At 44.3% G+C, this 15,737-nt stretch overlaps 1 protein-coding gene and 1 pseudogene across 4 annotated transcripts in view; both read right to left on the minus strand.

Moving 5' to 3' along the window:
• Positions 1 to 661: 661 nt before the first annotated feature.
• On the minus strand, positions 662 to 15,717 carry LOC119251340 (lathosterol oxidase-like; annotated as a pseudogene).
• LOC119252191 (patr class I histocompatibility antigen, A-126 alpha chain-like) overlaps positions 9,306 to 15,737 on the minus strand; it is a 54,349-nt gene continuing 47,917 nt past the window's right edge. Inside the window, exons 9-13 of one of the 4 annotated variants that reach the window (XR_008553180.1) lie at positions 15,016 to 15,178; positions 14,131 to 14,222; positions 13,823 to 14,004; positions 12,055 to 12,329; positions 9,306 to 10,324 (exon numbers count right to left, since the gene is read on the minus strand). The gene's annotated coding sequence lies outside the window, so the exon portion shown is untranslated. The other 3 variants (XR_008553181.1, XR_008553182.1, XM_054698648.1) reach the window with 3 other exon arrangements.

The following is a 15,737-nucleotide window of genomic DNA, read 5'->3' on the forward strand; positions in this document are numbered from 1 at the left end:
AGCACAACGAGTTTTTCTTAATGAATGTGCTAGGTTAAGGCAAAAGGACATAACCTGGTCCCCTCAATCATTTATTTTCTCTCCACCTTTTTAAAAATTATTGTTGAGAGAACATAAGTGTAGCGCAACCAACCCACACTGGGTTGTTCCATTACTGGTTCTAGCAGCTGTGTTGGTGTCTTCACGCTCTCTGCTGTTTGCCACCACACTCTGTCACACTCTGCCACTCTCCGCCGCACACCTCCGTCCACTCCACTGCACTCCTCCATCCTCAGCACTGCACCACACTGTGCTGCGCCATGCCATGCACACCACACCACGCCACACCACACCACATGGCACCACACCACGCTAATTGGCCAAATGCGCATGTGCAGTGGGAGGGCAGAAAAGCTTTCCCCCCCGACTTAACCCACAATCCACCCCCTCAGGGTTTTCTGCCATACAATCTATATACAAGTTTATACAAGTTTCCTTTAACAATCATAAACACTGCAGCCATGGCCACATAAGCAAACAGTATATACATCACAACATAAATAAGTTCAATTTTCCTAGGTGTGGAAAGATAAAGAAGTTATTGGTACTAGCAATGGGAGATCCCTCCCATTTGGCAATATACACGCCGATTTTGTGTCCAAAGATAATATTGTAGCTGGCCTCAGTGGCCTTCCAGGTCGTGAGCACCACACTCACGTTGTCCGTGAAGAGGCATCAGCGGGCTCTACATGTAGCAAGAGTGGCGAGCTCATAACAGGCCACAGAGTCATCATAAATGTCCCCTTTAGGATTGCCCGCTGATCTGCCACCCCAGGGTGGGTAACATGCACCCATGGCGGCCACTGTGCAGTCACCCAGGGTGTTATTTGTAAATTGGCCTCCAGGCCATGACCCCAAGGGGCTATCAGAGCCACCCAGCACATGTGGGGAGCCTTCACAGTCCAGGGCCATTTCCAGTCCACAGTCTGCGCTGGGTCCACTCCAGTTGGGGCTGGTAATATAATGTTGCCCTGCTGTCCCAATCCAGGCTTTAACAAAATAGCCGAAGTTTGTATCTGAAATTGGATGGGAGCAGCGGCACGATGCGGCAACGCCTCCACTGGAGCCAGGCCTCCTTTCCTGCTCCTCTTATTTAGTGCTCGTAGCATGTCCCACAGATGTTGGCTCCACCCGGCCAGCATCAGAATGGGGACAGTAGCTCTCAGCCCTTGCTTTAGCAGGCCATTATAATACTCTATGTTTCCAGCAGCTTTAGGATTATAGGGAGTGTGAAACTTCCATTCAACACCCATGTCCTTGGCCCACTGCTGCACCCAGGCTCCTGTAACATGAGTCCCTCGGTCACTCTCTACTACCAGCGGACGTCCATATGCAGCACATAGGCATGCCAGTGCCTCCAAAACTGCCTTTTTGTCCACGTGGAGCAGGATAAGCTGCCAATAACCCGGTAGCAGTGTCTACACCAGTGACCGCATACTGTTGTCCATCGTAGCGAGGTAGTTGTCCAATGATGTCAATCTGCCAGTGTGTCTGGGGTACCTGCCCCCGCAACACCTGGCCTATGGATGCAAAATGTCTCCGGGGGTAAGTCCTGGAACACACTACACGTTGTTCACAAACAGTCTGACCTCCTCTAAAGTTACAGGTAGACCCCAGGCACGCACAGTGGCCCACATTGACTTTTGCCCTGCATGGAACAAGCATCTGTGCAGCCACTGTGCAACATCCCACCCCAGAGCAGTTTCAAGCCATCAAATCCGGCCTAGGGTGTCTGCTTCATCATTGCCTGGTGAGGCTAATGGGGCATGTCCTGTGACATGATGAACAGTCACCTGCTTCTGATGCCCTAGATCCCATAGATCTTTCCATAGGGCCTGACCCCACCATGGCCAATGCATGACTGTCCACATGGAAATCCAGAGTGTCAGGCCCCTGTACAGAGCCCAACCATCAGTACAAATGACTAGAGAGGAAGGTTCATGGGCCACCACCATCCATACTGCTTGCAGTTCAGCCCATTGGCTGCTCTGTCCTGTCCTGGTTTCAAACCAAATAGTGTCCATTTCTGGGTGTACAGCCACAGCTGTCCAAGATGCTGGCTGGCGCCAGCTGGAGCCATCTGTAGACCAGGCCTCCACTGGAATCGGTGCTTGTCCCTCCTTGTAGGGACTAGCTTCAGGTTCGGCTTCTATACAGGCATATGAAGTCGGTTCCATACTGACATACGTCACCGGACTAAGAACCTCCTGCAACTCCGCCCTTAAGGGGCTAGGTTGACAGGGTGCAGCACTGTTCTAGGTATGCCCCCACTTCACCAAAGTGGGCATTTGGGCAGTACCACTATGGGGCTTTGTTGTCCAGTCCTGTACCCATCTGGCTCTTGAGTAAGACAGGGGCTGTGGCAGTTATACTTTCAGTAGCTAGTAAGGCTGCATATACTGCAGCTAACTGTTTTTCAGTTAAGGAATACCTAACCTCAGCCCCCTTCCAGAGTTGGGACCAGAACCCAATAGGCTGTCGTAGCCTCCCTGCTGTCTTCCAGAGTCCCCACGCGAACACTTCCTGAGTAGCATGCACATCTAGCTCACAGGGTCAGGCTGGGTCAAAATCCGCAAGGCCTAAGCAGTCTTTACAGTCTGTTTGGCTTTGGCAAATGCTGTCTGTCTCAGCTGACCAAACCCACCTGGCCCCCTTATGTATTGACATATACAAGGTCATAGGAGCTGGGCCATGTGAGGTATAAATGGCCTCCAGTAACCCAGCAGGCCCAGAAAGGCTTGCAGCTGCTTCACTGTGGTTGGAGTGGGGTAAGCTTGTACTTTATTGATTACAGCATCAGGGATAACCTTTGTCTTACCCAACAAAACAACCCCCAAGAAATTAACTGACAGTCCAGGCCCCTGCAGTTTGCTTTCATTGATTGCCCAGCCACATGTTTACAGGTGTGTCAATAGGAGAGGTGCTGCCTTTTCCAAATCTGCAATAGAGTCACTAGTCAATAAAATGTCATCAATGTAATGATACAAAAGCACTGAAGATGGCCTCTCCCACTGGGCTAGACATGCTGCCACCAGCCCGTGGCACAGAGTAGGGCTGTGCATTGCTGGCCTTCCCACATGAAGGCAAACTGGTCTTGACTCTCTGGAGCTATATATATCAGAAAAAAAAGTATTTGCCAGATCGGCTACAAAATGATACATGCCTAGCTCATGGCTCAGACCATCCATCAAGTCTGCCACTGAGGCACTGCAGCATGCAAGGGGGGAACTACCTTATTTAACTCACAATAATCCACTGTCACGCGCCAAGAGCCATTGGGCTTATTCACCAGCCACACTGGCAAATTGTAGGCGCTGTGGGCAGTACACATTTGCCCACTTTCTCCATTTCTGATACTGTGCCCGTAATTTCCGGGCAAGCAATATTTCCTGGTATTTGTCACTCGCCTAGGGACTGGCAGTTGTGTGGGCAGAGGCTTAGCGTGTCCTCACACCACTGCCTTTACCACACGCACTCTAAGGCGAAACTCTCTAGCTGTGGTCTCTGGCCATAAATCACACAGTACCTCCACCCCCAAGATGTATTTTGGGATGGATGATACATATACTTTATACTCTTTCAAGGGTAATCACCCAATCCCCAGAGATAGTCTCACTGCTGTCACCTTGACACTCTGCCTCCATAGCCATCAATCTAATAAGCAGACCCTTGAAATTTTTCTGGATTTCCATAGAGCAGAGTACATTCTGCTCCTGTGTCTACTAAAGCCAAAACCCTTTGCACATTAGTCGGGGACTAGTGGATGGCAAACTCCACGTGTGGCCTCCGGTCCCCGCCCGTCCCCTGTGGACGGGTTCCTTGGCCCTCACCCTATTTGAAAGTGATCAGGCCATAGCCCGAGGACGGGGTTGGCAGCAAGTGGTGTTCCAGGCACAGGGCGTGCACCTGAGGCCTGAAGCTTCAGGTTTCCCCTTAGCAGCAGTCCTGCTCATGGGTGTGAACCTCTGGTCTTCTTGCAGCTGCTTCCATAATTCTAAAAAATACACATTAGGCTTTGCATGTATTTTAGTGCAATCTATACCTGCTCTCACTAAATCTGTCCACATTTGGTTATGGGTGACTTTAACAGGTTCTGTGATGCCAAGAGGCTTCCTTGCCCTCCTTGGCATTCCTTTTGATTGTTCAACAATTACCCTTATTCCTTTCAGAGTTTGAGAGTGTCATCTCTCATTTTCACCCCAGCTAGCTATCATGGTTGTGACACAGTGTATCTGACATCCCACATAGGATGCTAGAATTGCCATGAGGGATCCAAATGAGGATGAGGGGGCACTCTTTAATACCAAGTCTCTCATCCCTGCTGTGAAACGCTCATTGTCAGGACCATGAATATTCACAATGAACATGGCCTGCCACATCCCCAACTCCCCAAGTACCTGTACCAGCTTGGTATACATCTGCCATCTGCTCACTGTCTCTGGCACTTCTCCTGTATCAGCCTATACTGTTCTTATGGCAGCCATTATCCACTCCAGCAGGGTATGATCACCCTGGCCATACCACCGGCTGTTCTGCAGCCTTTGTCTCAAGGATGAGTGTAAAGTCACAGAGGCCAGTCTCTCCATCTCTTGTGCCGTACAAATAACCCCATCCACCCCCAGGTCCCACAAGCATAGCAGCCAGGCTGCCAAGGTTCCCCTGGTTTCTGGCGGAACTGTTTGTCCAAGTCCACCAGTTCCGCCGGGGTGTATGGTCAGTACGTAGTAAATTCTGTCATGTGTGGTGGTCCAGCAGCCTCACCCCCTGAGGCCAAGGGCTGCTGTCGCTTCATTTTCTGAGTCAGCACTGGGTGGACCCAGAGCATGGGACCAGCCTTCTCCTCCTCTCCAGAGGAGTCCGGCATCTCTGGAGTTGCAGGTTGGTTTGCTACCACTGGCTGAGACTCAGGCAAAGAGCAAGCCTCCCTCTCCTCCTCTCCTGAGAAGCAGTCTGGCATCTCCAGAATGGTGGTTTGGTTTCTCTGAACTTCTTCCTCCAGAATCCTCAAACGTTGAGGATGTTTCCACATCTCTTTCCGCATCTCATCCAGTACTTGCTGGATTCTGGATCACTCTCTGCCTACTCTGGCAGAACTGTGAGAAACACCCATCCCACAGCCCCTGCAGCTTCGTGGGCACTGTATCTATCCAGGGCCTCTTCTATTTCGTTTAGGGCCTGTTCCACCTGCCCCGGGGATCCATCTACCTCTGGCCATTCCTGGGGAGGCGCCCACTGGGAGAGGAGTCCGGCCCCCGAGGACCATCTGATCATGGTCGCACACCCTGCAATCCCTCCCCAGGTTTCAAAGGGTTCCATACCCATCTGCGCCCAGCCGTCCTGCTTTGAACCGTCCTGCTGTCTATGCCAAATATAGCGCAACCATCCCATACCAGGTAGGTCCATTACTGGTTCTAGCAGCTGTGCTTCATGCTCTTCATGCTCTCTGCTGTTCGCCGCCACACTCCGTTGTGCTCTGCCACTCTCAGGGCGCACACCTCCATCCATTCCATTGCACTCCTCCATCATCAGCAATGTACCACACTGTGCTGCACCACGCCACATGACACCACGCCGGTTGGCCAAGTGTGCATGCACAGTGGGAGTGAGGAAAAGCCTGAAGTTTTTCCCCTGCTCCTTACCCCACAATAAGTTACAGGTTCACTGGCTGGAAAGACACAGTCACCTCTTAGGTCACCACTGGTATTTACACAGGATGTTGGTTTCTCTTGTTCTCAGCATGACCATCCCTCCGCAGGGCCCTCAATGCAGAATTTCAAATGCTACCATTGCTATGTCTCCTGGCTGGATGTAGATTATTTTCCCTCATTAAAAATATTTAATAATTGAGCGATAATCTTTGCAACCTCTCCACTGAATAATTTCTTATTTTTTACAACTTCCTGCTGGCTGCTGTGCTTTTTTTTTTTTTTTAAAGATTTATTTATTTATTTATACAAGCTCTGGGTACAGTCAGAAGCACGGGAGGGTGAGAGAATTCACCAGAGCCAGAGCGGGGAGCAGAACAGGCAGACTGATGAAGTACACTGCTGAGGGGCACAGTGGGCACGGCAGGAGAGATCTGCATGCCATGTGGCACCCTCGCCGGCGGCCAGGGATTGAACTGGTGGTGCAGAGGCTGCGGGCAGCTTCGCAGCCCAGCACTCAACCACTGCACCACCAAGGAAGGCCCTGCTGTGTTTTTTTCTGTCACCTTCATCCCTTCAAAGGAAGAAGGGTTTTTGAATGGGCCTCTAATTCTACCCCGCAATGTAAAATACTGTCCACAGTTGTAGTTAGAGAAGAGGTGATGGTCAGTATGATGAACTGAGTCATTAATAAATGGCCTTAAGATTTGAGGAGATAGGACCTCCCCAGTGGCGCAGTGGTTGAGTGCAGTGCTTTGAAGCTGTCCACAGCCTCTGGAGCATGGATTCAATTCATGGCCAGCCAGAGAGATACCACGTGGTGCGGCAGACCTCTCCTGTTCTCGCCCGCTGCTCCCCTCAGCAGTGTTTTCGGTCAGTCTGCCTGTTCTGTTCCCTGCTCTGTCTCTGGTGAATCCTCTCACCCTCCCGCACCTCTGGCCTGTACCCCAGCTCTTGTATATATAAAATAAATCTTTTTAAAAATTATGAAAAAAATTATGAAAGAAAAAGATTTGAGGAGACAGAAATCATTGTCATGAATGGAAATTGTGCAGACATTGACCAACATGTACAACCTAAATAAACCAGCTGATGTAATGGAAAGATGAAAGGTAGAGATGATAAGGTAGACTCTGAAGAAAGCCATCCACAGGGTGAAAACCATGACTTGCAGGTGAAGAAGGATCTTCCAGAGATGAGGTTCATGGATTCGCTTATTTGTAAGTCTATCGTGAAGGCCTCTGTGAATCCAGGAGATCAGCAAGTTGGTGAGAAAGAGGAAGGACCATACAGGAGCAATGAGTTGAATCCAGCTGTTTGGAAACTCTCCTATTTGTCATATAATTTGCTGCATCCTCTCAGCTCCACAGAAACAGTGAAATGGTGGGAATACTTAATCCATGGTAATGACCTAACAGTAAACATGATTCTCAGCAGACTTGATTCTATAAATATTGTGGGTGGTTCATGAGGGAATGACTATAGACAATGACTATAGCTCATTGTCACAGAGGAAATAAAGGATATAAGCACCAAGATTTATATCCAGGAGAATTACAGTTTGTTGGAAGATGTCATACTCTGGCCCTGTGGTTGGATATGGAAACGGTATAAAAAAATAATTGTCTACAGCATCAAGTACAAGATCAATCTTAGCTCTAGCAAATCAGGGAGGCTGGAGGATCCAGGGGTGGTGCAGGTGCAACAAGAAAAAATGGGGTACTCAGTCAGCAGGAGTAAGGCTTTGTCATCAAATGAGTCTGATGCCAAACTAGAGAGGGTCGATCCATCATCCTGTGCTGCTGGGGCAGGAAGCCTGGGCTGGTCCAAAGTCTGGTCAGCAATAGGTGCAGCCTGGAGGATTCAGGGTTAGTTTTCAAGTTTTTCTTAATGTAGCCCTTTGTTAGACTTTCTCTATCCATATATGGGTGACATACTTGTCTTTCTCCTTTGGACTTATTTCAATTAGCTCTATCCATGTTGCCCCAGATGGCATGAGTTCATGTTTTTCTGACAAGTAGTATACTATTATCTATATACCACTTCTTGAATTATCATCTGTTTTCAGGCATTTTGGTTGTTTCCATAGCTTGGATATTGTAACTAGTGCTGCAGTGATCATGGATGTGCAAGGTGCCCTTCATGGTAGCGTATTTGTGTTCTGTGGGTAGATACCTAGGAGTGGGACTACTGGGCCCTATGGCAGATACACTTTTAATTTTCTAATTAAACTCAATAATGTTATATATATGTATATAGATATATATATACACATACATAAAATGTCATTTTTTTTGTACAATGTATGTTTGTATGCTTTCTCCTTTCAGGTGTATTCCCCATGAAATTCCCAGCACCAATTCACCCATGAACCATCACCATAGTCCCTTGTGCTCTTCTCTCCCCTGTTTTGCTCCTCCTACCTCCCTGTCCCTTGCAAAATGTCTGATTTATAGTTTCTTGCTAATTTTGGTTTTTTATTTATTATTTAATGCTATTTAGTTTCCTGATCCCTTATTTGATTCCCCTATATTCCCCTATATTCCTCCTCTAAGTTAAACCAATGGATATTTTTCTTCATCTCTCTAGTTCATTTCACTGAACATGATCCCTTTTAGCTCCAGGCATGTTGAGAATCGCATCTTTTTTGATTGCTGAATATTTTATTGTGTATATACCACATTCTCTGCATCCAGTCATCTATTTTTGAGCAGTTGGGTTGTTTCCACATCTTACCTATCATAAATAGCGCTGCAATAAACATAGGGGCAGATATCCTTTTGAATTAATGCTTTTGTATCCTTTGGGTAGATTCCTAAGATTGGAATTCTTATGGAAGCTCAATCTTTAGCAGGTTGAGGAATCTCCACACAGCTCTCCATAGTGGTTGGACCAGTTTGCATTCCCACCAGCAGTGTAGGAGAGTTCCTTTTCTCAACATGCTTGCCAACATTTGTTGCTGCTGTTTTTTTAATATGTGCCATTCTCACTGGTATAAGGTAGTATTTCATTGTGGTTTTGATTTGCATTTCCCTGAATTAAGTGATGCTGAACATTTTTTCATATACCTGTTGACCATTTGCATTTCCTCTTTGGAGAAGCCTTTTTAGCTCTTCTTCCAATTTTTTGACTGGATTGTTCATTTTTGTTGAGTCCTGTGAGCTCTTTGTAAATCTTTGTGATCAGTCCCTTACCATTTGCATTGTGTGCAAAAATTTTCTCCCATTCAGAAGGGTGTCTTTTTGTTTTGGTTAATGTCTCTTTTGTTGTACAAAAGCTTTTTAGTTTGATGTAATCCCAGCTGTTTATCTTTTCCTTCACTTTCTTTGCTTTCTTGTGTCACTTTCTTTGTTTTTTTGTGTCTTTAAAGATGTTATGGATATTTATATCATGTAGTGTTTTGCTTATATTTTCTTCTATATATTTTATGGTTTCTGGTATTAATGCTGTTGAATTCTTATATCCATTTTCAGTTGGTTTTTGTGCATGGTGTGAGGTTGTAGTCTAGCTTCATTTTTTATATGTAGCAGTTCAGTTTTCCCAGCAACATTTATTGAACAAACTGTCCTTGTTCCATTGCATATGCTTTGCTCCTTGGTCAAAGACTAGTTGTCCATAAACATGATTTATTTCTGGGTTTTCTATTCAATGCCATTGGTCTGTGTGTATGTTTTTGTTCCAGTATCATACTGTTTTAATTATTATGGCTTTATAGTACAGTTTGAAGTGTGGGAGTGTGATGCCTCCATTCTCCTTCTTTTTAGTCAAGAGAGATTTGGCTATTTGCAGAAACCTTGATACTGTTTCCATCAAAACCCAACCAATCTACATTCCCAAAACAATGTAGAACTGTTTCCTATTCGACAGGTCCCCACCAGTACTTGTTAATGTCTCGTCTTTCTGATATAGGCCGTTCTCACAGACATGAAGTGGTTTTGTTACAGCAATTTCCCAGAGAAATCAGACAGCACTCAGAGAGTTGGAGAGAGCTTTAATTGTCACACCAGTGGACACAGTGGGATTGCTCCCCAAAGAGCTGAGCACCCAAGAACAAGAATAGCAGGGTTTTATACAGTTTGTATGAGGAAACTTGATATCCCATGCTTCATAACATAAGCATTCTTTATTGTTCAGGAAGAGGGTCACGGACAAGCAGTGCAGTACACCCAGCAACTTCTTCGCTTCAGCAAGAAGGATCAGAGTGGTAGACTCCCCCAAGCAGCAGACTTGGGAAACTTTGTTTCATTTGCCCCCTTTTGATACTCCTATTATGTGCTAGACAGTATCAAGGTATGGACTCATAGCAAGCAGCAGGAAAGGAGTCTAAGGGCGCATATTGTCTAACTAACATTTGGAGTTTAGTAGCCTTCAAACAGAACTGGATAAGCCACATGACCAGATTAAAAGACAAGGCCCAAGGGCAAGCATCACAAGAATGGAGACCAGTGGACCCAGGACAGGTGTGAGCCAAGGCACAGTGTGGTGATGCTGTCCCACCAAGAGAAATAAGAGAAGCAGCCAACACTGGGGTCCAACCAAGCAGTCCCTAAGCATTCTGCCTGTGATGCTCCACGAGCGTCCACCGTGCACAGGCCAACCTGCTGGAGACCCTCTTCAGCAGAATGTCGTGTCAAGAGTCCCTGAAAGGAGAGGACGGTGTCAGCAAAAACTGAGGGCTGAGGGGAAGAGGGATGAGGCAGACACAGACACTCTTATATTGGTGCAAGTATCTCCTGTTGAGGGTCTTGGAGGGTCTTTATTTATACAGTAAGGCAAGTGGTGAGATTACATCAGCATAAATAAGCATTGAAGCAAAACAAAGACAATCATTACATATTTTCTCATGAACATATAGAGACCCTCTTGGTCTCATACCAAAAGGGCACTTCTTTGATCACCTTAAGAAAAACATCAGAGATAATTGGTTTTCTTGGTGCAACTCATTTCCCATCATGATCAATTATCTAAGACAGCACAATATTCGATAACAATTAATCATCCTATTAAACTTTCCTAATTTTGGAGTGGGTGTGAAAGTCCTATCCTATATTCTATTACTAAAATCGACCTATCTCCCTAGCACTCAATTAACTTGGCTAATTTATCAATTACTTCAAAGTGGCCTAAATAAACTCATAAAATCTATGTTAATTCTACTGAAGTCTAACTCTTATCTAGAAATACCTAACCTCCACACAGCCTGCGAGCTATTGACCTTTTGCATACACCAGGAAATGTACTATTGCCGCAAGCACGTGCCCCCTAGGTTAGGCTGTGGTTTCCAAGCACAGCTGATTCAAGGCAGCTTGTTCTCCGTAGTTCTCAGGGCCAGGACATTTCTTTCCTGGCTATACCTTTAGCAATTTTACTTTCTTTAATAATGATTCAAGCATAAGGACAATAGGCCAATTAACGCCTAAGTCCGAATTAGGTTTTCACAAGCCAATTTATAACTAACTTACTTCTGCATTAACTAAGAACAAACAGGAGAGCATTAGCAGGCATTGCCATGGAAACTCCCTTATTCAGAACTTCTGGGAAGTGCAGGACTCCCCTCTTCTCAGGAGTCTCCCCTGCAGGGGGCCTTACTGCCCCAGCCAGATAAGACACTGGCAAGCAGTTAAGAAAAAGGGCCTCACACCTTGGGGCCAAAGATTTCCAAAGAGTCTCACACCGTGGGGCTGAAGATTAATCTATAACCTATAAGCATCCCTTTGCTTTTTGTTCTTAGTCATATAAGAAAAAACTTCTCAGAATGCACATTGGACAATAAATTATACATATAAAATACTGTAAGTAAATGGCACTAAGAAATACCTGCTTAAAAATTAAACACTGAAAATTTGGCCTGCCTGACAATGGGAAAGAGTTTGTTACACATGAACATGCCTGACAAGCAACCCAGGACAACAATTACAGTAAGTCCTTCTTTTGCTTTTTTAGAAGCTTCTTGGGAAAGTTTTTAAATAAAGTTAATTGTGTTAAGTTTCTTGGTAGAAAACCCTGCTAGCTGATAACCACAAAGCAGCTGGTCTCTGACTAAAGGCCATTTAAATAAAAAAATCTTTTAATGTTTAGGCTTTAGCAAATAGAAGTGTACTGGCAGCTATCAACTGTTCTTAGGTATTTGTCTAGGCAGAAATAATGAATTTTAGTGTAAGGTTTAGTTTTTTATCTATTAACCTTGAAGGTTGCCTTCTTTCTGAAAACACATGACAGCCAAAAGTCTATGGGAAAAAAATGTACTAATTGTTTTTGCTTTGCTTCTATGCATATGATAATGCAATCTCACTGCTTGCTAAAAATAAATAAATAAAGACTTGCTGAGACTCTCGGGGACAGACATACCAACACCAGACATTGTGTGTACCTGATCCATTCCTCAATTGCGCCGACGCCATCCTATCCTTCAGGAACCCCTGACACCCAGTTTGCCGAGGCTGGTCTTCAGCAGGTGGCGCCCAAACAGGGACCTGACAGGTCAGCATTTTTCATACTAAAAATTTCGGAGAGATCAGGGAACTGCTAGGATCTGCTCAAGGGTACTGGAACCCCTCTGTAGAGATAGGCGGAGTGAGAAGGAGCAGTAATTCAAAACTAGACGAGTGGGTGTCTTATCTTGAGAAGTTATGGGCCATATTGAGTCTAAAAAAAAAAAGACTCTTTATAGATATCATTAGGCATACACTTAACAAGAGAGTGATAAAAACCTCCCATGCACAATTGGCTTCATTCTTAAATTTTGTAGAAACTGGTTGCCCCTGGTTTCCGAGGGATGGCATTCTTGATGTCAAAACTTGGACCCGAGTGGGGGAGGAGATGACAACCTATTTTTCCATCTTTGGTCCTGAGAAGGTCCCTGTCAATGCCTTTTCTTTGAGGGGGCTGTTACAAAATATGTTGGACCAAGGCGCTGAGTTAAAGAAAATAAACAACAAACTACAAGAGTCTCAGTCCCTGTTTTCAGAAGTAGGGGACAAGAGCTTCCCTCAAGTCCCTGATGTGGATAAGAGAATATTTTTTGAGTTCATATTTTTAAGAAGTGATTTTTTGGCTTTAGGTTGTAAATGTTTTATTATACTGAGAGCAAGCATATTTTAAAACAAAAAAGAACACTCATTTTGATAACAGGAGAAGAGGGAAATTTTTACGGTCTGCCTGTTTTTAGGCTTTTATCAAAATTTGAGGTTTGAATTTAGCTCAAATATGTCTGTATTGTTACTTTAAATTTTTTTAGGTTAATTAATTTTAACAGAAACTTAACCTTTTATAGGTTCAATAAGTAAATTTAAAAACTTTTATTTAACCAATAAGCATTTTGTATAGGTTGTTAGTATATCTAAAGTAACTCAGTAATTTTTACCTTAGACAATTTAGACTTTAAAATTAGAAAAAACACAAGGAAATAAAACTTTTTTTCCTAGAATGAACCAAAACAGTTTTTTAAGGTGGACAATAGAAGAGTCCAGTCCCCCGCAGCAGGAAGGCAGTAGAGACTTGCCAGTGATCCCAACACTGGAGAAAAAGTCCAGGCAGTTGCTTGTTGAGACCAGGGGCAGCCCCCACCCATCTGTTGCAGTGGATTTATAATATTTTTATAAAAACCTTTAGTTATATTATATAGTTATATTTAACTATTTTTTATTACCTTAATAATAGTAAATGAACTTTAAATACTATTATTTAGAAATACCTTATTTATTTATTTTAAAAGAATAAATGGCAAAACTTTGGTAGGGGAAACCTCTAGTAGGTTGAACCTAGCCTCCTCCCCAAAAAGGCTTGAAGCATTTGTTTTTTATAAGATTATATTACATTATTTTCTTTTTTTTTTTTTTTTTTTTTTTTTTGCTGACCAAGAGGCAAACGGCACTGCCTCATGCTCACTGTGTGAGTCACTCATATTTTTTTTTTCTCCATAAGTCTGCCTCAGTGCTATCCACTAATAGGTCTCAGATTTGGACCCAGAGGGAAAAGGCCTGAGGGGGGACCTGTGTGGGTCCCTGTTGATTATAAAATTTTCTAATTTCCTTGCCCACTTTTTTCCAGTTGTCAAGAGATAAGCTCCCTTCCTCTGGAAACCAAGGACTAACCTTTTAAATGAATTCATATAATTCCACAAGTGATTTTTTACTTACTTTCATTCCTCTTCCTTCGAGCATATGGCCCAGAATGGAGAGAAAGAGGTCTCTATTCTTAGTTTGCAATCGTCCCATGTTTATATAGACGGGGTCACACACTAGCGCTGGCCGGCTCGCGTCCCTCGCGGGAACTCTGAGACGTCTTAGCTAAGGTCTGTCCGTATAAGTCCCGGACCAGGCTGTTCCAAAGAACAGATGACCGTTATGCCGTATGACGTCCCGCAAGTGACCGATTGCAGCTCACTCAGACCCGTAGCCAAGGCCGTGTAGCCAACAATAAGATGCATTCATACACACACACTCACGAATTGAAACTATGTGGGATTTCCTGGCCTTCTCGAACTGATGATCCTTTATCAGCAAGCCTGCGGCGCTCTGGCAAGGATCCTATCCTTGACTTGAAAAGAATAAAAAACAAAGAGAGAGCGACAGCTTATCCTGCACAGTTTTTCCTTCACTTACCTTTTTTCAGGGACACTTTTTTTTTTAAATTGACCTGGACTCAAGCCCCTCGTTGGGCGCCACCTGCCGCAGACCAGCACAGCGGTAGACTGGCAAGGCCGTCCCAGGGATGTGAAACTCGTGCAGGATGGTCAAGGATTTGGCGCATAAATGACAGACAGACACACTTCAAGAGTGAAGATCTGAATGTAATTTGCTCAAATCATTACGCATATTTATACATTTTCAAAAGGCATTAGGTCACACAAAATTTATTTTCCCAGCATAACAATGTTTCTTATTACCTAGGCATAAAATACAATTTTCTAGCTAATGATTTACAAGTTGCTAAGCATATGTGGTTACAACACATTTCCTAAAACTGATTTTTTACATATATATAAAAAGTCAGGTAGGTAATAAAATAGTATAATTACAGACAGGTTGCTAAGTTGCTTCTTATTCAGAAATAATGACTAACTGGTTAATGGTTAAAACTACTTTGTAGGTAATTCCATCAGGCTTGTTTGTAGGCAACGCTCTTAGCAGCCTTGTTTACAAGCAAAGGAGGGGTTTTTTACTGCGGGCTTATTGCCTAGATTGGGCTTACAGCCATTTAGACATTTGCCTGAATTAAACACCAAAAATTTTCATAATGAAGCCCTTCGGGGACTGCGCCTGTCTTAGGTCGTCAAGAGTCACAGACATGAGGCTGGCCAGTGCCTTCTTTAGTCTGCCCCCAATCTTACCCGTCATTGACTGTCCAGTCCAGCGCACAGAAGAAGGGGGTCTTATTCACTCGGATATACTATGTGTCTGAGTAAAAGCCTCCCTCTTTTCAGTAAGTTCACTGACGTTCGGCGGCAGAGGCAGCCACAGAGACAGCTTTCAGAGCAGGTAGATCACCTCAACCTGGGCAAGGAAAGTTCAGAACAGGGACTCAAAAACCAGGGGAAATCAATTAATGCAGTACAAAAAAATAAATCTGAGTCATCAGATAAAAAAATAATATTTAAAAAGCCAAATAGTTTCCTGAAAGATAAAAGCAATGTCCCTCCTGAGGTTTCTGCTGCGCCTTGTGATTTCATGGTCAAAAAAAAAAAAAAATCTGGACTCTATTCTGACAGAGTTGACTGACATTGTTAAGAAATATGTAAAGGACTTGACGAGGGACAGGGCACAGCCAGAACAATGTCCTGATTCTCCTTTGAGACTCCCTAATGATGTACCGCCCCTCACCTCTTCAGGGAGGTGGCCAAAAAGTAAAAATAAAACAGTAAAATTTACAAGAACAATAAGAGAGGCTGAGGAACATGGTGATTTTTCTTTTCAATGTTATCTTGCTAATTATGTAAATGACAAATTTAAGAACCCTCAGTGAGAGCCTCTTCCTTTTAAGCTTTTAAAAGAGTTGAAACAATCCATGTCTGACTATGGACCTACGTCTCCATACGTCATGCAGCTGCTGAAT

The sequence above is a fragment of the Talpa occidentalis genome, unplaced genomic scaffold (genome assembly GCF_014898055.3).
Source record: "Talpa occidentalis isolate TD23 unplaced genomic scaffold, MPIMG_talOcc4v2.1 talOcc4.2, whole genome shotgun sequence".
Classification (NCBI taxonomy): Eukaryota; Metazoa; Chordata; class Mammalia; order Eulipotyphla; family Talpidae; genus Talpa; species Talpa occidentalis.